This window comes from Phoxinus phoxinus (genome assembly GCF_949152265.1).
Source record: "Phoxinus phoxinus genome assembly, chromosome: 11".
NCBI classification, from domain to species: Eukaryota; Metazoa; Chordata; class Actinopteri; order Cypriniformes; family Leuciscidae; genus Phoxinus; species Phoxinus phoxinus.
The window spans coordinates 18,441,325-18,462,273 of NC_136886.1; the positions used below are offsets into that span (position 1 = coordinate 18,441,325).

General features: G+C 37.7%; 1 protein-coding gene and 1 long non-coding RNA gene across 2 annotated transcripts in view; both read right to left on the reverse strand.

Annotated features, from left to right (window-relative positions):
• LOC307006698 (uncharacterized protein) overlaps positions 1-20,949 on the reverse strand; it is a 125,052-nt gene that overhangs the window by 17,332 nt on the left and 86,771 nt on the right. The gene's annotated exons all lie outside the window — the stretch shown is intronic.
• Positions 12,518-19,116, reverse strand: LOC307006699. The gene is made up of 4 exons (XR_013799505.1): positions 18,469-19,116; positions 17,506-17,564; positions 16,113-16,273; positions 12,518-13,544 (listed from the first exon to the last, which is right to left on the reverse strand). It is a non-coding gene; the product is annotated as an uncharacterized lncRNA (long non-coding RNA).

The window sequence follows — 20,949 nt, forward strand, 5'->3', positions numbered from 1 at the left end:
AACTGAAAATATTCACACTCTCATATACAGTCACCACAATAGCAAAAATCCCTCTTGTATTGTTACAATGAACATTTTTAACATTAATAAAGCAATTACTTTGGATGTGCATCTCATATTCAAGTGGGATAAATTCAAACCTGCTATAAGTTGATACAGATTAGCTCTCTAATGGGTAATGCATGTAAACAATTATTCTTGCAGCTTTTGATATACATGACCTCTTTACATGTTATGAATACATATGTGCAATAAAGTGGAAGTAAAGGAAAAATTAACTGGGTCAGGCATCTGATTTGATAAAAGAGATGCTTTATATGTAATTAGGTGTTCAAAATAGTGGTGGATAATTAAACATCATATTATGCCAAATGGTGTGAATTTGTAACATATTAAGTAGGTAATCCAGTATAACTGCATAGTTAGTATGCTTGTTGTAATAAATTAACTCTTGGTTAACAATCACAGACAGCATTGTGTTCATCACCTCCTAATGTTTTATGAAAATGACCTTTAGGAGCCATCCCAATCAATCAATTAGGCGACACAAGGCCTATTGGGATTATTTAAAAGCCAACATCTTGGAAGTAGGACACTATACACATTCTTATGATCCATATTAATAAGGCAACCCAAATACATTTTCTACATTTGTGCATTACATATACATGACATCATTTTTGGAAATGCATTTCACCTGAGGGCCTAACAACACATCTATTATAAATTTGTTTCTATATTTACAAGATGTCCTCTTTGCACTAGTGCAAAAAAATAAAGTATGCAACCAAACAAAGTCCAAACAGTACTCAAGCTTTGCCGTGGTACAACCAGTACAGATCCATTGTCATTCTAGGTACGCTGGGATACGGAGTCTAAGGAAACTTACACAATCACATTTTTCTCAGGGGAACTCATAATGACTGATCAAATAGGGGCACAGTTCATCTTTAACATGCTGTAAATTATGTCGGCTGAAGAAAGGAAACCAAAAGCACAAATGGTCAAGTGAAAGATAAAAACACCCCGGAGAGAAATGACAGAGTTGGAAAAGAAGGATGGAGGAAAAAAAGGCATGCATATATTTTGTCCTCTCCCTCCGGCTGCTGTTTTGCATAGACATTGCTGTGTTGGCGTGGGAGTGGAGGGCTCTGTTAGACCAGCATTAGCATAAGTTGATCAGAGGGCCTGTCTGAATCTGACAGGAAAGAGGATGGACCCTGAAGTGAACACTTTGTGACCACTACGAGATTCAGAGAGACAACTTTACTACAGCATCAAAGACTCATTTCCTGTAGCTAAGTGAATACTGACGGTTTGCTGAGAGGTTCCACTTGCTTTAAAAGTGAGCGGTGTACAGAAAGCACAAGGAGATTATAATAAAAATATAATATAAAGTCTTGATAACTTGGTTCTCACTATTAACTACTTGCTTATTAGCATGTATATTACTAGGAAATTGGATTTATAAAGCACATATTAAGGCATGTTCTGCGTGACCATATTCTACATCCCCTAATCTTACCCTACCTAAACTTAACAACTATCTCACTAACTATTAATAAGCAGTAAATTAGGAGTTTAATGAGGCAAAAGTCATAGTAAACAGTTAATTAATAGTGAGAATTGGACCCTAATCTAAAGTGTGACCAAAGTCTTCCAAAAACATACGATCTTAGCTCTGTGAAACAAACAGACCAAAATTTAAGTGATTATTCACTGATAATCTTTTAGAACTTGAGAACCGGATCAGTCAGATTCGTGAACGAATCATTCCGGCTGGTTTTGTGAATCAGATCAACCTTGAATGATTCATTCATGAAATGCACACTGCTACACACCAACTCTTATGAATGCACAAGGCCTGATTTTCAGTGAATAATGCATCTGTTCCTAACAAAAAGACGTATTGTGTTCCTAACCTAAATAAAGTACTTAATTTTTTACAAAGAAGTAAAAAATGACTAGGAAAACAGAATCTTACGACATTTTTTATACTTTTATGGTATGTTTGGAGCTTGACAGCTATAGTCCTCATTCACTTTTCATTATATTAAAGAGTAGCCAGGGTATTCTTCAAAAACAAAAACAAAATACGTGGTGGTAGGCAAATAATGACAATATTTTCAGTTTTGGGTGACCTATTCCTCTAAAAACATTACATGGGAGTGTTTTTCTTTCTTTCTTACAAATATACAATTGACATCTAATTCAGCAGTGCAGTAATAAAAAAATGCCAAATGACAGATAAAAATGATACTACAATAATACAGCAGATAATTTAGATGGAGCTCAATGAGGGGAAAGAAGTACGTTTTTTAAGAGTCTTTCGTTTTAAGCACTGAAGTGTTACGATCATTTTTGTTTTTATTTTCCAAATTTTTGGTAAAAAGCAACAACAACGGTTCTAAGCAATTGCTTTCCATAATGATTCACAGTTCGTTAGTCAATTTAATTTATAATTGAATCGGATGGATGTGGCTCTGCCTAACTCCCGGTCTCCCAAGGATGAGAGCACATTTAAACTGTTTCATTAACACCAGGGGCCTATAGAAAAACGACCCCAGAGCGCACAGTGATGTTCCGAGCGCAAGTTGTTCTGCAAAACATACAGCGCTAATGGAACATATCCGAGTGCTGTAAAATACTACTGGGAAAAAGAAATGACAAGTTTCATGACAGCTTTGCCTCTTTGGCTCACTCACAAGCAGTCTCTCATAAAAAATAAAAATAAACCTTTAGTCAAATTAATTCAACAACTGGCAGCGCCTTGCTTAGCCACCCAAAAGCACCCGAAATCTCCACCCTTTGGCGAAACCGTACCACAAATTACACATAAAAGCTAATTAATACATAAAAATATCCCAACAAATGTACTACTTGCGTACAAAGGAAGCTTTATAGTCGCATAACTAATTTAAGATTTTCCAACAGCGTTTCAAAGTTTTGCTGAGGAGCAAGAGCTCGGACAGAGCCTCTGAAACGACAGTCTAACGTTCCTGAAGCATGAGAGTAGAGTCCATTAACTAATAGAGATTAAAAGCCTGATGCCTCTCCCCTTCCCTCGGATTACACTTCCAAAGCACACGGCTGATTGATGAGAACCAGCAGGCTGCCTGGAATCTCCGCTTTCATTAAGGTTTCCCTCCCTCCTTCGCTCTTTCCATCCACCCATTCCACCATCCGCTTCGCTATACCTCCGTCCATCTCAGTGGGGGAAGAGGGAGGTAAACAGATGGAGAGGTCTGGAGGAGATAAGTGGCAGCACTTTAGCATGAGCACTAGAAGGGTTCCATGCAACCAAGGGTCATTTCTGCCACCTGATGTGATCTATTCTGACATGAAAGAAGTCCACCTATATGTCATCATCTGCTTTGTGCAGGTTCTCCCGTGAGAAAGACTGGATTAGTCAAGTTCCTGGACCAAGAGGCTTGACTTTTACACTTTATTACTTTTACACAAATTAAAGTAAATGAGTTCAATTCACTCAAATATTTCAGAAAGTTAATTGTTCTTAATAGAAAAAAAAAAAAAAAGATATGTGAACTCAATAACAGATTCAATTAAGCTGAACTTAAACTGACTAAGTTGCAGTCAGACCACCATGCTCTCTATAATGAGACTTAATGATGAAATTAAGTGTTATTTTGTGTGCTTTTTCCACAAGGTTAATGTAGGTAGAGATGTGCTGGTTTTTAATCTTCTATTATGTTGGGATTTATAGGGGTTTCTGTTGTGTTATGTTGCTGTTTTGCAGGGATTTGTTTAGTCAACCTTTCAATTAAATTGCAATTAACACGTTTGTATAGTTCAACATCAAAATGTAAAGTTCTGCTAACTTAATATTTGAGTTTGTCAACTTAACAATTGTATAACCGATTACCTCAACATTTTTTGAGTTATGCCAACTTATTAGGGTTAACCGTGTAGGTCTTATAAGGTGCTCACAGAGTCCGCAAGATGGAAGTTTTTTGGAAATAGCAGTCCGAGATGGAGATGGAGGCAACCAGGTAAGAGTGTGTGTGTTCGAGAGGGGCGGTTATGTCATTCTCAGGAGGATAAGGTGCCCTGACAAGGCAATCAGGAGTGAAGTGATTCTGCAGCCACGCAGCCTCAGTGCTCTCGTCCCTCACTCTGATGAGCTTTTGACAAATGGAGAGCAGCCGAAATTGGTTTTGTATGAGTGCTTTCAGATCTGTCTCTTAGCAGGATTATTGCCACCTGTCTTCATTGGCTACATGAGTCCGTCTATTCAGCTCACTCAAGGGTTTAGCGGCTGGTCGTTCTGGATAAAATGGCGAAATAGCTAAAAAATAAAAACCCACTAACCTTCCGTCTCAGCCTGATAACTATTAATATTCAATCCAGCCCTCCCCTCTCCGGTCTGTGCCCAGGTGACCAAATTGCAGAGGTCAACAGCGCCACTCCAAACAAATCTGTTCATCGCATATCATCCAAATGTCAACCAGAAGCTGAAACAGGAGGCTCGTGGAAGTGCGGGACCTATTACCAAAGCCCCGTCTCAAACCTTACAATCTGCTCATGCTCCTTATTAAATTAATGACAGATAGTGCATCACAATCAAGCGAACCTCCATAATCGGATAAGTTACTCAATTCAGATAATGAAAGCTGGGGGAAACTTTGTCTTGGGGACAGTGATATCTCCAGTGATCAATCAAGGAGCAGCTGCAGCACTTTAGAGATTCTCTTCTGTCTAATCATTAATACGGCAACAAAAGAGAAACTATTATTTTAAGCCTGGGAAACAGAATCAATAGTCATGATCGATAGGCAGATTCACAGACTGTGTCACATTTACAGGATGAGAGTGTTGGATTGCGGTGACTCAGCTCTGTTTTTTGTTATGCGAGTATTTCCACATCAGGGGCTGGAGGGCAATAGGGTGGAAGAAAAAAAACTGAGGATACAAATGGAGGTTTGTAATGTACACAGTGATGTTGAACAGGGGGCACAACAAATGTGCAGTATTAAAGGGTAGTTATTAGATCTCATAGGAAAATGTAACTGTTATGAATGCCGATTTCATATCAATTCATACATTGATCATTCAAAGACACACGATTATTAAAAAAAAAATCATGAAGGTCCACTCCTAACCCCAGCCCAAGCATACATTAAACTACACTAGGGTGTAAGCAGATCGTACGGGAATGTATGAATTCACACAAATTATGCACCAATTGATCAAAACATAAAAAAGTTACAAAATGCCATGAGATTGTGTTGATTAACCTAAAATTTTGTCTGGCTTTTATGCAGCTCTACACAATTTCGATTTGCAGGTGGTACAAGGGAGAGGGGTGCACCCATGGGCCCCCAGCTACAAACACCTGATAGCTTCTCCCTTTGGCAAAAACATACCACAAATTACTCATAAAGTCTAATTAATACAAAAATATCCCTGGAAATGTACTTTTTGTGTACAGAGCAGGCTTTATAGACCTTATTCAGAGGAGCACAATGTGGTATGAAAGCGAGACTGTGAGGGATAGACTTACCGTGTTTTTAATGGCATCCGCTTTAAAAAGCTGCATAAAGCTCCTAGATCACTTATAATTTTCCACAGCTCATGTTGTCTGGAGTCTACTGAGATTATTTGGAAAGATATTTTTGCCGTGTTCCGTTAGCAGAACAATCCAAAAAAGCACATTTAATAACAGTATAACCCACTGAAGAGATGTATGTCTATCCCTAAAAGCCTCGCTTTCATTAACGTTAAACATTAAATATGGCACTGCTGTGAATAAGGGCTATAGCTTTATACTCTATGCAAAATCCAGTTGACCTCAGTTGAAGTGATATGTATAAACATGTGAAGATGAAAAGGACTACTATTCACTCAAGGTTAGTCTGACACCTGAGTTAGATTGTAAGCACGGGGATTTTTTTAATTAAAAAGGAATGCCCTCATAACAAATGGGACAGGACAGATACATCAGAGATCCATTAATTAATATGCGTCAGTATGGTATGTTTGGCACAGACTGAGCTTATCAACTGTGGTGAAATGAGAGCTATTACACAACCTTAAGCTGTGGTAAAAACATCAGTTAGTGAAATGAAAGGTGCAGAGTGAAAGAGAGATACACTGTCTGTGTGTGTGTCTGTGTGTGTGTGTGTGTGTGTGTGTGTGTGTGTGTGTGTGTGTGTGTGTGTGTGTGTGTGTGTGACAAATGGCCCAGCTTATAAATCATCCTAAATGTAGAAATGCAGTTTATATCTCGGACTTCAGTTTTTTTTTCTCAGAATTGAGAGATATAAACTATAGCAATAACCTTTACATTTTATATTTTGCCATAGACTGCTACTGAAGAACAGTCACCAAAACACCAAAATGGTCTATACAGTTTGTACAATATAAAAATCATTATGTCTTTGGTATGTCCCCATACTGTAAAACATGGAAACTCAACGTGTGTGTGTGTGTGTGGCCTGGTAAACCCTACATTTTGGGGGCAAATGGAAATATCTGAAATATTTGTCCTTGTGGGGAATTTTTTTTGGCCCCCATGAGGAAAACAGTCTATAGATCACACTAAGTAATGTTTTTTTTAAATGTACATATGCAGATCCTACCCATATTTTTCTGTGATGGTTAGGTTCAAGGGATTCAATATACTGTACAGTTTGTAAAGTATAAAAATGTTATGTCCATGGAAAGTCCCTATAAAATATGAACACCTGTGTGTGTGTGTGTGTGTGTGTGTGTGTGTGTGTGTGTGTGTGTGTGTGTGTGTGTGTGTGTGAGAGTTCAGTAACATCTCTGGTTTACATGTATAATACACTGATTTGTTCCTTAGGCCCTTAAAGGGGTGGTTCAGGATTTTGGACGTCGGACCTCATTTTCAAGTTAGCCTGGTTGTTATTCATCAGTGGAGACAGTTTTCAAAAAATGTCATCCAGTCCTTACATTTGCATAGTTCGCCGGTGCTAGGCTAGCGCGAGTCAACGGTATATGCTAGCCTGCTTTTGTAGGTTTTACCCACTCCACAGTACACCAAAAGCAAATAAATTATAACGCCAGACTATCGATGTAAATAAATAATAATATCGAAAGAATAATGTTAGAAATCAAAGTACTCTTGCATCTCAATGATCGCATTACATTTACAGGAACTAGTTTCTCAGCAGTGGCGGAATTTTACTTTGCTCCGGTTAGTAGTACTGCACCGAAAAGTAAACAGAACAGAAGCACACTACAGTCGGGACGTCTAGCTAGCTAGTAGTAGCCTTGAACAACGATATTGAAAAACATTCGATTGTAAACTAAGGAATTCTCTACGGCATCTCCTGCGGCTGCTGTCTCTACAGACATTCTTTCTCTTTCTGCCATTTTAGCATCCATCTCGATTAGTTCTTCGATCTGTGTATTCCGGCTCATACATGTACGGTTCATTGAATAAAACATATTCCTCGTCTTCATTGTCTCCAAAGTCTTAAACATTGGCATTGCTTTCAAACGTTGCCATAGTCCTATGTTGATTTCTTCGTGAAATATACTCTGCTTCTGTAGTGATGAGTGTCAGCGGCAGGTAAATACACTTGTGTGATTGTCATGTGGACCGGCTCTCTCGGTTGCCTAGGTAACTTAATATCACTCCGCCGCTGCTGTAGACTGTGCTTATAAATACAGGGAACAAAGCATAACTATTGCAATGCGATGAAAGGGTAGTTTGATTTCTAACATTATTCTCTCAACAGACATTTACATCGACAGTCAGGCGTTATAATTTATTTGATTTTGGTGTACTGTGGAGTGGGTAAAACTGTTTTCATTGGCAGGGTAGCATATACTGTTGACTCGCGCTAGCCTAGCACCGGCGAACTATGCAACTGGAAGGACTGGATTAATTTTTTTGAAAACGGTCTCCACTGATGAATTAATTTTGTGGATGGGTTTTATATGTCCATTTCAAACCATAAAACAGAAGGAAAGGGCCTTTTTGAAGTGATCTTTCTAGTAATTATTGCAGAACGTTTATTGCTCAGTGTCAGTGAATGAGATTTAAACTTACAGTATATATCCGTCACTACACAAGAGCCTATATATACACTTCTGGCCCAAAACCTTCTGAAAAACAAAGTCTGCAAGATTTTAATTCATTCACATTCGTAAAAAAAAAAAAGAACTTACATCTGACATTTACACAAGTAAGTGGGACATCAATTATGTAAAATTAAACCAATCCCTTGTGTTTGACTTTGGATGAGTGCCTTTAAATACCTTATGGCAGTAATTTTGCAAATGATTAGGCAGATAACTCATGATGGAATGGTAATTTCAGTGATTAATACAAATAAGGGGGGATTGGTTGGAGCCATGATCTAAAAAGTCATTCTTGCATTTCATAAAAAGGGGTCATATCATATAATTTTACAATTTAATTAAACATTTTCACTTGTAATGTTAGTCATGGTTTCTTGCCACAAACAGTTGCCATTTATATTTACCTGACATTATCAGGTACATATTAATTGCTCTCTCTGACTTTTAATATTAAACAGTCTTTGCTGCTGTATCTTAAAGAAACTCTCATGTAAAAACTCTTTGTTATGATTGGCCAACCACTCAGCATACTATATATTTTGCTGATGTTAGGACACAATAATGATTAAAATGGGCGATTCCAGATGACAGTTCAACTGGACTAGCCAGACATTTACACCTATGGATGCCTACGTCAAATTGCAGTGCAGACAAAATAAATTCATACTGGTTTGGCACAACTTGAGGGTGAATAAATTATGACAGGTCTAACGGTTAGAGAGTCAGCCTGGTAACCCGAAGGTTGCGTGTTCGATTCTCAATACCAGAAGGAAATGACTGAGGTGCCCTTTGAGCAAGGCACCTAAACCCCAATCGCTCCCCAGGCGCCACATTGAATAGCTGCCCACTGCTCCGGGTGTGTGTGTCCATGGTTTGCAGTGTGTGTGTTCACTACTCCTAATGTGTGCGCACTTACTTTAAGGGTTAAATGCAGAGGACAAATTCCGAGTATGGGTTACCATACTTGGCCTTCACATGTCACTTTCACTTATTAATGAAGATATAACTGCTAAACATTTGTTTATGTTTGTTCAGGTCAATTACGTACTATTAACGGATACAACTTTTAATTTAATAAATAGATTAGTAGTATACAGTATTTTGTATTTGATAGTTAATGTTAACTAATGTAGTTAACTAATATTAACAAATGGAACCTTGCCATATAACAATCACAATGTACAGTTCAGAGTGAAAGTTCCAAGCTACTGTATCTACAATACATGAATATTTTCAGCAATGCTCAAGAACCCCTAACAATAATAATATTTATCACTCTAAACACAGCGTATTCTTCGCCACAAACTACACAGATCAGTGATCACATTAATAAATAACAAAGCAAATAATGTTTAGCACAAATTTCCCTAAAGACTGTCAGCGAGCGTAATCAACTCTTTTAAGTATGTGTTGATTAAAGTAAAAATGAACTGTTTTGTCCTCAGGGATACGAGGATACGAGGCTGCCTCTTCTGTTCTCTCTCTCTTTTAACACATTCTCTTCAAACCAGAGCCCTGCATTTAGTCTTCCATAAGTATAATCATCCAGAAAATTAATAATCATTTTCGAACACCACAATGAATCACTACGCTTTGGACAATTAATAATGGAGGAATGAACCAAGATCTATAATTACAATGCTTATGATGCATATCATCAAAATTTTAATCCAACATTCCCCCGTTTAATTTAGCTCAGGTTGTTGGTCATTAGTGGCTTTTCCGGTTGACTTGAAGGTGTTTCAATCAGCAAAATCATTGCTCACCTCAAAAGCTGTATGCAGGTTGATTAATTCTGTCAAAAGAAGCCATGGGGAGTTTTTTTTTTCCCCCTCTCTCTTTGCCAAAATGAAACTACTAAAGCAGTAGTTCTCATCTCGAAAATGTAAAATGATTAAATTTAGGTAGGCTACTTTTGTGTGCACACTTTGCAGCAATATTGATTATAAGATAAAATGCAGAATATTGACTTGGAATATTGATTTAAAAAAAATCACAAATTAATTTCAGCCTTTGAATTTCGTCAAACCAGTTAAACTGTCAACCCCCACATGAAAAATGCAGATACTGAGTGAACCTTTTAACTGTTCTATTGTTGGGTGTGTCTTAAATGTTCATGCAAGCTTTAGGGCAGAACAGGCATCCGTCCCCCACGGCCTTGAAAGTACCACTCAACAAATTAATTACCATTTTTTGATGAAATATAGTTCAAGCTCGTCCTTATTTCACACAGTGAAGGGCCCTTTGCTCTTCACACAGGCAAATGGCGTGTTTTTTTATTTTTTATTCATGCACTAGAATGACAGGATAAAAAGTAGTGGGTGGGGTGGCACTTCTCAAACCAACAGGTCAATGTGAAAAGTGGCCTGAGATGTTGTGTCATTTCCATAAACTCGAGAGCAAGCCCTCACATTGAGTGGATATCTGTTCAACTCAAAATATCAGCACAATTGCAAGCTTAATAAACCCATTTACTCAACTAATCATGAAGAAGAAAAGCAGTTCTTCAGCCTGGTTCAGAGGAATCCAGGAGCGATCGTTCTCAATGGACTCATTACAAATGATTGCGTACTCTTCTACAACTCCTCATTGCAGCTCCATGGCCAATGACAAATAAGAATGCCCATAAAGAAAATGAAAAATAATTTAATCCGACTTTACAGCACATATGCCACATTCTTAGAAATGCACTCTTTGGAATTATGTTTCATGTGGTTTTAAAAAAAGTTTTCTATCATTTTCAAGAACAATTTCAGTGTAATGACTAAAAACAAATAACAGTTTCCTCACACCATGAAATCATGTGTATGTACACATCTTAATCATTACTTAAAAAGGGGGCTCAACGTATTTCTTTATTTACAGATAGAATGAACAATTATTATTGCCTAGGCAAAAAAGGGGTAAATTATCAGACATTTTAACTTTGATTCACAAATATACTTTTTTCCAATACATTTTTTATGAGATTTTTTATCTTCATTGTTGAGATAAAGACAGTTGAATCATCCTGACATTTTTGCCTTTTTTATTTTATGAAAAAGCTTAAATAAAAAGAAGTATTCAAGTTATTGTATGTATAGATTTCATTTCATTTTAATTTGTTTTTGTTAATTGATATCCATACAAATGGCTTTGCTCAAAAGATCTTAAGCAATCATTAAACGTGTTTATGATTCATTATTAATTTTCATTGCTATCATGTAGACGTAAATGGCGAAAGATAAAATGTCCAAGGCTTTGTCTTCGTTTTACTAATTAGATAAACTTCAGGAAAGAAGACATATGCAGTTAGCCAGTCTAGTCATAACATATGACGTCTTTTTAAACACAGACACTCATGATCATTACTTCCGTACACACACACACACACACACACACACACACACACACACACACACACACACACACACACACACACACACAGTTTTAATCAGTATCTGAAGATGCCGTCTGAAAACATCTCTGCATTGAAGTGGATGAGGAACGTCCTTGAGATTTGGCGGATTTAAATAGCCTATTCTAGCAATGAGAGAAGCTTCATTAAATGAGCTAGAAAAAATATATTTTAACATTCTGAAAAGAAAAAAAAACGTATTTTCTCCTCAGTAAAATAGTGCATTTTCAGAGGTCCACATATTCATTAGCACACAACATCATCGTACCTTCTGACAAAATGGCAAGGTAATTTGGTTGCTTCCAGTGTAACAGAAAACTGATCCCCAGATTCCAACTAATGACCCCGACTACTTTTTTCCAGTAAGGCAGCAGCAATTGGCACTCAGAAGTGCATGCTAAAACTTACTGGACCTCGATGAATGACCAATTGTGGTTACAATATCAATGCTATCATTGTTAAGTTTGATCTCAGATGAAATGGACGCAAGCAGCGTATTTACCAGTCCCACGAACCAGATGTTGTCTAACTACAGGCAAACGGGGACGTATATCTCCACAACCGAAGACGGTATACATGTACCTACAGAAGTGCTTTTACAGTAAGCCTCCTCATGCATTCAAGCCCATCTGTTTGGGAGAAGTGAGCAGCGCAGTCTTTAGCCTGTGATAACATACTGCTTTGTAAAGGCTGACTTGTTTTACCATCGCTGAAATATCCTGACAAGGAGAAACGAATATGACAACTATCAGAACAACACTTCATTAGATCTGCCTTTGCTAAAATTAATCAACGGCAGGCGGAGGGCTGGGAACGCGCGTGAAAGGCAGGAACATCAAATAGAGCGCCGTCCCAAAGCCTGAGCCTTTGTAGAACTTGTTTACTCTCCCCAAGCCATTCAAAATGTCAAACTTATTTATTCTAACTTGAAGAGGCACTGCGGCCTTCTTTTTATATTTGTCAACACTGCAAGCCACCAAAGCGTTATTTGAGAAGAGAAGGCAAGAGAGTGGGGGAACAGGAGAAAAAAGACAGACAGACAAAAAGAAAGCATTCCAGATAAAATCCCTTTATTTCTCCATTTCACTTGAGGGAAAAACCACCCTGACCACTTCATAGTTCTCGCTCTGCCATGTCAGGGCAGAGTGTTGTGCTTGAAGCACAAAAATACCAGTGCAAATCATGACCACACACACAATGGGCATCTGATTTATTTAAACACCCTGTGACTCACTCAAAAACACTTCCCCCCTGTAAGCAAACTCCTCCATGCTCTTCGTAAGCGCTTAAGTACACTGTTAGACATTTTATTGTATTTTTGCGGTAACTTACTGGCAGCACTATTGCCAGTAAGTTACTGTAAGTTCCACTTTACAGTAGCTTACCTGTAAATGTGTTTTACAGTAAGATACCCTTACCGCAATTTCATTTTACAGTAAGATACCCTTACCGCAATTTCATTTTACAGTAAGATACCCTTACCGCAATTTCATTTTACAGTATGATTTCCTTACTGCAATTTCATTTTACAGTAAGATGCCTTACTGCAATTTAATTTTACAGTATGATGCCCTTACCGCAGTTTCATTTTACAGTACAATACCCTTACTGCAACTTATTTTTCATTTATTTTACACTATTAATGCTATTGAATTGAATAAATTCCAAAAAAGTTACTTGAGTTCATGTACATCAGCATATTTATTATTTACTATCACAATTAATTACATTCAATTTACTTATTGTGATGCAACATTTAAAAGAGAAATTCATGCATAACAAATAAAAGCAGATCATGACAATACACATTTTTTTTTTCTTAAATCAAATACAAAATACACTAAGAGTTCTCAGCTAAAACAAGAGGAAATTAAATCAAAAGGAAATGGCACCCACCTCTCTACTAATCCCAAAAAAATAACAATATACATTTGTATGATAAAGAACAATACAACAAAAGTTTACAAATAAATAACTGATCTGAGGAATGGTGCTGCTTTTGCCCCCAAAGCTTCCTCTCCTCCAATCACAGCAGATTTACACCCGATCATTGGCGTCAGGTGGCAGCAATTCCTTTCTGCTTATGGAAAGTAGAGAGAGAGAAACAGGGAGAAAGGGGAAAATAAATTAAAAAAAATAAATAAATAAAAAATACATCCTTGGACATAACACACTCAAACAGCAAGTTCTACAGATTGTAGCACCAGCACCAGATTTGGTAGCACCGCACATGTAATATGAGCTTAATCACCGTCTTTCTTAAAGGTTCTCTAAGCGATCCTGGGTGACGTCACTTCTTGTTGACGTTCGAACTATTGCCAAACAAAACGGAGGCTAGCTAGACCCTCCCTCCTCCTCATCCGCGCACTAACAACCCAAACCCCACCCCCAAATCCTTCTTGTCGGTTATTGGCTGGAACACTGTTTGTTATGTTGTGGTGCGGGTTAGTCCAGTTTGTTTTTGTTGCTGTTTGTGGAGCCTGGGGTGTCTACAGAGGCCGCGTTTTTTTAGAGTGTGTTCAGGAGACAGGCAGCTAGCAGATAGTGAGGAGATATTTGCTGTATGTGACAAAAAAATGTTTGGCCTAAAAAATGCGTGACATCGCTTAGAGCACCTTTAAATTTAGACTTTGTCTCAGTGCATGCGTTGTTTTAGTTTGGCAGGGTCGCCACTAGCTTAGCTTAGCATAATGAATGGAATCTTTTGTTGCCAGCTAGCATGTTCTGAGTAAAAGTGATATAAAAAAACACCTAATTACTTCTTGTGGCCTGCGTATTCACAACGAGTACAAATAGCAATGCAGATTAAGACTAGGCGATTTCCTAGACAGATTTTGACTTGGGACTATATTAGGGTGAAGCACAGGCAAGCACTGCTACTTGAGTGCAGAGATATCACGCAACACATGAAATCCCAGTCAACATAATAGTAGCTGACTATTTTTACTACAGTAGACATAGTAAATGGCGATGAACATGGCTGATTTTGTGAGAGACGAAGAGGGTGACTTCTCAGACAGTCAAGATCCAGAACCATACCTCTATGAACCAGAGTTTTCAGAAGAGGAGCTGCGTGCTTTGGAAATAGAACAACAGGAGGAGGAGGTTGCGATCGCTCAACAACCTGAGGATGAGAGCCAACACAAACTGGTGGTGTGAGTGTGGGGGAATATGCCAACCTATGCCGACTGAAATAAACTCAACACAATCCAAAAGCGAAGATACTCGGTGCAGGTCACGCCGGTAAGTTGACAGATTTCATGTGTTGCGTGATATCTCTGCGCCCAAGTAGCAGTGCTTCGCCTGTGCTTCACCGTGATATAGTCCCAAGTCAATATTTGCCTTGGAAATCACCTAGTCTTAATCTGCATCGCTATTTGTACTTGTGAATACGCAGTAGTAATTAGGTGTTTTATTTTTTATCACTTTTACTCAGTACATGCTAGCTGGCAACAAAGGATTCCATTCATTATGCTAAGCTAAGCAAGCGCCGACCCTGTCAAACTAAAACAATGCATGCACTGAGACAAATGCATTTGCCCACCTATCTAAATGTAGGAAAGACGGTGAATAAGCCCTATTTTAAAAAAACGGTGGAGTGTTCCTATAAAAGAAAACTCCGGTGAAAAATAAACCTAGGGGTAATTAGCACATGGTTACAGAGTAGATCGTTCTCTGGGATGCGTTTTCATGATAATCGAATGTAAAGAGTTTTATCTCTAAAAACAGATTAGCTTATAACGCTAGTATATGGGGCAGAGAGTAAGTTTAAGTAAATCGCTAGTTAATACCACTAACAAGGCTCAAAATAGCCTCACACTACCACGGTAGCATAATGAGGGTCCTTAAATGCAAACCGAAGCATTGAGAACTTTGTAAGTGTACAAACAGTTTAATAAGAAGATACTTAATGAAGACAGTACATTACACGTATTCAGACACAGACATCTTGGAAAACAGTCTCGACAAGTCGAGCAACGAACGCTGTGCTAAGTGATATGAACTGTGACTTGTTCATTTTTGTATTATTATTTGTATTTATTTATTTTCTCTGTTGCGTTCAGTGCTTTCTTCCGGAAACAACAGAAGATTCCAAGTCACAGTTCAAATCACTTAGCATGGCAATCGTTGCTCGACTTGTCGAGACTGTTTTCCAAGATGGCTGTGTCTGAATACGCGTATTGTACTGTCTTTATTAAGTATCTTCTTATTAAACTGTTTGTACACTTACAAAGTTCTCAATGCTTCGGTTTGCATGTAAGGACCCTCATTATGCTACCGTGGTAGTGTGAGGCTATTTTGAGCCTTGTTAGTGGTATTAACTAGCGATTTACTTAAACTTACTCTCTGCCCCATATACTAGCGTTATAAGCTAATCTGTTTTTAGAGATAAAACTCTTTACATTCGATTATCATGAAAACGCATCCCAGAGAACGATCTACTCGGTAACCATGTGTTAATTACCCCTAGGTTCATTTTTCACCGGAGTTGTCCTTTAAAGGATTCACGGACACCCTGAGAACAGCAGGGACAAATATTTAATGGAACTGCAAAAATTGTGTACTGGTGTTGGTGTCTGACTGATTGTGGTGGCCTGTCCGGGCCAATTTTTTGTACCAGTCCAGCACTGCATAAGAAACTTACCTAATTTGATGTTCTCCACTCAATTTCGGTGAGCCTCTGCAGAAACGTTGCTACCCGGGAGTTGATGGCAGTCACCTTTCTCTTTACAACACCTCCTGTCTTTCGACTTGTGCCAACTTTGGCCGTGCACAACCTCTTCAGGGTTGATCCTTAAAAAGAATCTTAAAACAAACACAGGTCTTACATTTTCATATTAACACATACAGTAGTCATCTTTAAAAGCGGCCCTCTAACACAGACGCGCTGCACAGTTATACTAGTGAACTCACTCGAGGCCCAGAGAGAAGGAAATTAATAGTGGAATAAAGTTGTTATTTGTGTGTTTTTTTTGCAAACAAAAAATATTCTCGTCGCTTGATAAACTTAAGATTGAGCCACTGTAGTCACTTGGAATATATTAACGATCTCTTTAATAACTTTTCTGGGCCAGCAAGATTCATTCCCTCTGAAAGCCTATGGTGGAGTGAGACAGCTCTCAGATTTCATCAAAAATATCCTAAATTGTGTTCGGAAGATGAACGAAAGACTTACATGGTTGGAACAACATGAGGGTGATTAATTACTGACAGAATTATCAATTTTGGATGAACTAACCCTTTAAAGTATTATTTAAATCATTTTATATTTTTATAATCAAAACCTTCTATTTAAAACATTAAAGTACGCGTGAACCGGAAGTTGCAAATGACTTGTCTCCAGTGTTGTGACGTATTTCCCAGTGAAACAGAATATTGAACAGAGGGCAGGGTTTTACTTCAGCGCTCCTCCTCTCCATCTCTCGCTCAAAGCAGAGTAACGGTTTGAGGGGAGTGGTTAAGCGTTTTCCAACCCAAGCCGTCAAGCCTACATCATCAGAAAAGGAACGCCATTTCAGACTGGAAGTAACTTTTCAGACTTTGATTATAGATTACCACGGCAAACTATTTTTTTCTGTGTATTAACTTGCACGGATTCATTGTTCACCACAAGACTAGTAATATGCGCTAACAAAGTAAACAGGGTCAATCTTGATTTTAATGCTGACTTTAATCTCATAACACTGTTATCAAGAATTTAAATGCATTCCTGCCACTTCTGAGGCTCATTTAAGTCCCAGTGAACCGGAAGTTGCAAACAACTTTTTTCCAGTGTTGTGAAGTATGAATTTTGTTGATTCTGATTTAATTTGATTGATAACTTATTCTTCCTGATTGTGTTGTATTATTATAACTCAATTTATATTAATTTATAAATTTGACATAAAGGGCCCTATCATACGTTTAGATCGTAAAAACCAGGGCCCAAAATATGACACATTTAATATGGTTAAATGAATAAATTAAAGAAAGCGTAGGGCCTGCAAGGCTCCATTATCACATAATGCATCTGATATTTACTCAAAACATATACTTACAAAGCCAAAGACCCTCAGTGCTGTGGTTCTTAAAAGAGCCTTTGGGCTGTAGTTAGCTCCTGTTGACACAGACAAAAGAGAAAAAAAAGAAACATTATTTTTTCATCGATGAATATTGGCTAATGACTATATGTTATGAACATGTACAGCACGTATGATACTATTATGTAAATTTAGCTGTCACTTCAGAAATAGTTTGCAGCTGTCGGTCCAATACATCTCTTACATCGTGTTTACACTTTGTTAATGAGAGGATTCATATTCATATCACATTCATATTCATTCTTTATTGTCCTCAATAGAGGACATTTGTTCGCGAGCCCGAAATTCGCGAGCCTGCATAAATCGACAAGAGACCAACAACTACCGGTAATCTTTGATTGGCTACTGCTGCTCACCGCTGCAAAACCCGTTGTAAATGGATTAATTTTCCGTTCTCCAGAACGTGAACACAAATAAGCACAAATATACACTGGGGCGTTTGGCAAATCTGTTGCGCCAAAATATTATTACAGTATCAATTGAGGGTGCTCTTGCTTGCGTTTGAGGGTGCATAGCACTCCCATAGAATCGGCCTGGAGCGAGAGCGCGAGAGAGTGCCTTTGAAAAAAACGCGCTAGGTAACTTCAAAATAGCCTAACGTCACACACATTAACGGTATTTTCTTAAATGACGAGTAAAATATGCCTTAACTGGTCGTAAAAATTACGGAAAACCATTGTTTGTGTAAATACTAGATTGGGTCCATCGACTGGAAAAGGCAGTCAGACATAATGGGATATGAAAGCGGCAGTTTTTGAGGAAAACTAAGTTCCTTCAGACTGTCCTTTTAGTAATAATAGCCTATTAGATTGTATTATTTACTTTCTTCATACATTTAGCTATATTTAATTGATATTGGTAATAGTTTACGCTGTAAAAGTAACATAAAAGAAATTTGTTAGGTTAAATTAGCCTACTTACCTCAGAAAAACTCACAGCTGGCGTCTGTGGCGATCCACTCTCAGCAGGGACGTCTGATAAGCGCGCGCTTGACACACTCACACACAAACCTCTGTTTACATTCTGCGAGGCTGTTGCGCGGGCTTTGCACGCGAGCAACAATTAAAATATTAATTTTATAAAATTATAAAAAATAAGGTCTAATGTCTATGTATGGGAACCAGTTTTTTGAGAAAATTCTAATATAAAAATGACTTATTTATATAGGATTAAAATAAATCCTTCCATCCACGTGTTTTTTATTTAACTTTTAAACATCCAGCGTGTGCATTGCTTATTGAGAATGCAGATTCATGATTTTCATCTGCAGAACACAGGGGAAAAAACTATAAAACATTTTTATATGACATTTTAATAGGCCTAACACATTAATACAATATGCATAGCCCTATGAGTAGCCTAATACACATTGTGTACACAATGAACACAAGTGCAGTCATCCCGCGAATTATAAGGCAATGATTAGGCAACAATATTGTGCAAAAGTTCATGTATTTCAGTAATTCAAATTAAAAGGTGAAACTAATATATTTAGTATATAACTATGCATGATTATACTTTTCAGAGGGCCGACATTTCTGTATTTAAAATCCTTTTTTAATTTATTAATGTATTGATATTTTTTTTTTATTATTTTTTTTTTTTTTCCTGTATAGTGCTTTGCATATATGCCAATTCATATATACTGCAGAGAGGCAGGCCTTGTCAAAAGAAGCCTACACACTTAAAGAAATCTGTCTTCTTCATTTACAGTAGCACTACTGCTTTTGCGTAAACTGTAAAGTACTGTAAATTACCATATACAGTAAGTTACTGTAAATTTCACACAAAATACCCACAATGCAGTGCATATTACAGTAGTTAACCGTAAATAATATAAGTGGTATTTTACTGGGCTTTTTTGCGGTAAGTAACTGTAAAATTACGGCAAAGTCTAACAGTGTACCAACAATCTAACGAATGAACATGCATAGAATGAGCTAACAAAATTATAACACTAGAGATGCTTTATAACTGAATCTAATTTGTTTTAGTTGACGAATTTTGCAACATCGACACTGCTGTTCATTGATTGAATCAGCATTGACTCGAGCTGAATAACTACTGTCTTCTGTAGAGTTGCTTTACAGCTGAAATTGAACTTATTTAATAATTACTGAACTTTTCAGTCATTGAACTGAACTGAACCAACACTGAACTGACTTTTTTTAGAGCTGCTTTACAGAATGTGTCTAATATTTGATTATGTTTGCATCATTGGTTATTTGTATTACTGTGAATCTGCTTGGAAACCATCTCTATTGTACAAAGCGCTAGAGAAATACTTTAAAGGTGACTTGACTTGACAAAAGAGTAAATCTCACTTTGAGAATCAATCGTTCCGATCTTTTTGGTTTCATTTCGCTGCATTTGTTCGGTTCTTTTCTGTCTTACTTTGTGTCCGTGTTGAGATTTATAGCGCTCGCATCCGCTATCTGCACTGGCCACACCTTGGCAGAGACGGCGAATGGTGAGCGTTGGAGAGAGCAGGCGGAACCAATACAACGGGCCATATGCCTCAACATATGTATGCTGAGCAGCAGGATGGATGGAGGAGAAAAGGAGAGGGAGGTGGGGAGGAGAGCTAGAGAGACTTGAGGAATCGAAGAGAATAAAAAGATAAATGTGAAATATGGGTGAATGAGAAAAGGAGAGAGAAAGAGATGGAGGGAGGGGGGCAGGTATGTCCTGACAGGTCTTAGCTTGTCACGCTTTGAGAGTCCTCGGCCATTAGCAGCGGCAGCTTGACAAACTCTGGCTCGTGATTTATTCTGCTAAGGCATGTTGCGAGGCTGTCGGAATTCGTCACGTTAAAATCCTAATTAAAACTGTTAATCACAGATTCCTGTTTGTTCAGCACACCGTGTGAAATGAAAAATGCATTCAAATTATTCACTAATGCTCTTTTTAGACAGGTAAGCCTGCATACCCTCAAGCGTCAATATGCACAGGAACTCTGCAAAGTTTTCACCAAAGCTTATGAACACCTTGGGGCTTGGCTTTTATAGTTTTTTTTTTCTTCTTTCCTCGTTCTCATCACTTTCATGTGCACATCTGCAGTTTTAAAATTACTTCAAACAAAATACCTTGTTTTTAGGTAAAACACAAATCTATGTCAAAAGTGCAATGACTAAAAGCTCATGAAACAACCTTTATTTGCATGGACGTAACGGCATATATAATTGATTTTCAGGGTCCCTCAATTAAAATACATAAAAAATACTGTAACAATGAAAATGTGTGTGTTTTTTTCTTCTTCATGTGGGCACTCTTTTTAGCTTGCCCCAGTTCTGTTTCCAAACTTTTTCTTGCTATATTAGCAAATATGCAAATTTTGGTTATATTTAAACCAGTTTAAAACAGTTCTTCATATGAATGGATCCCTAAAGCAAATCTTATATT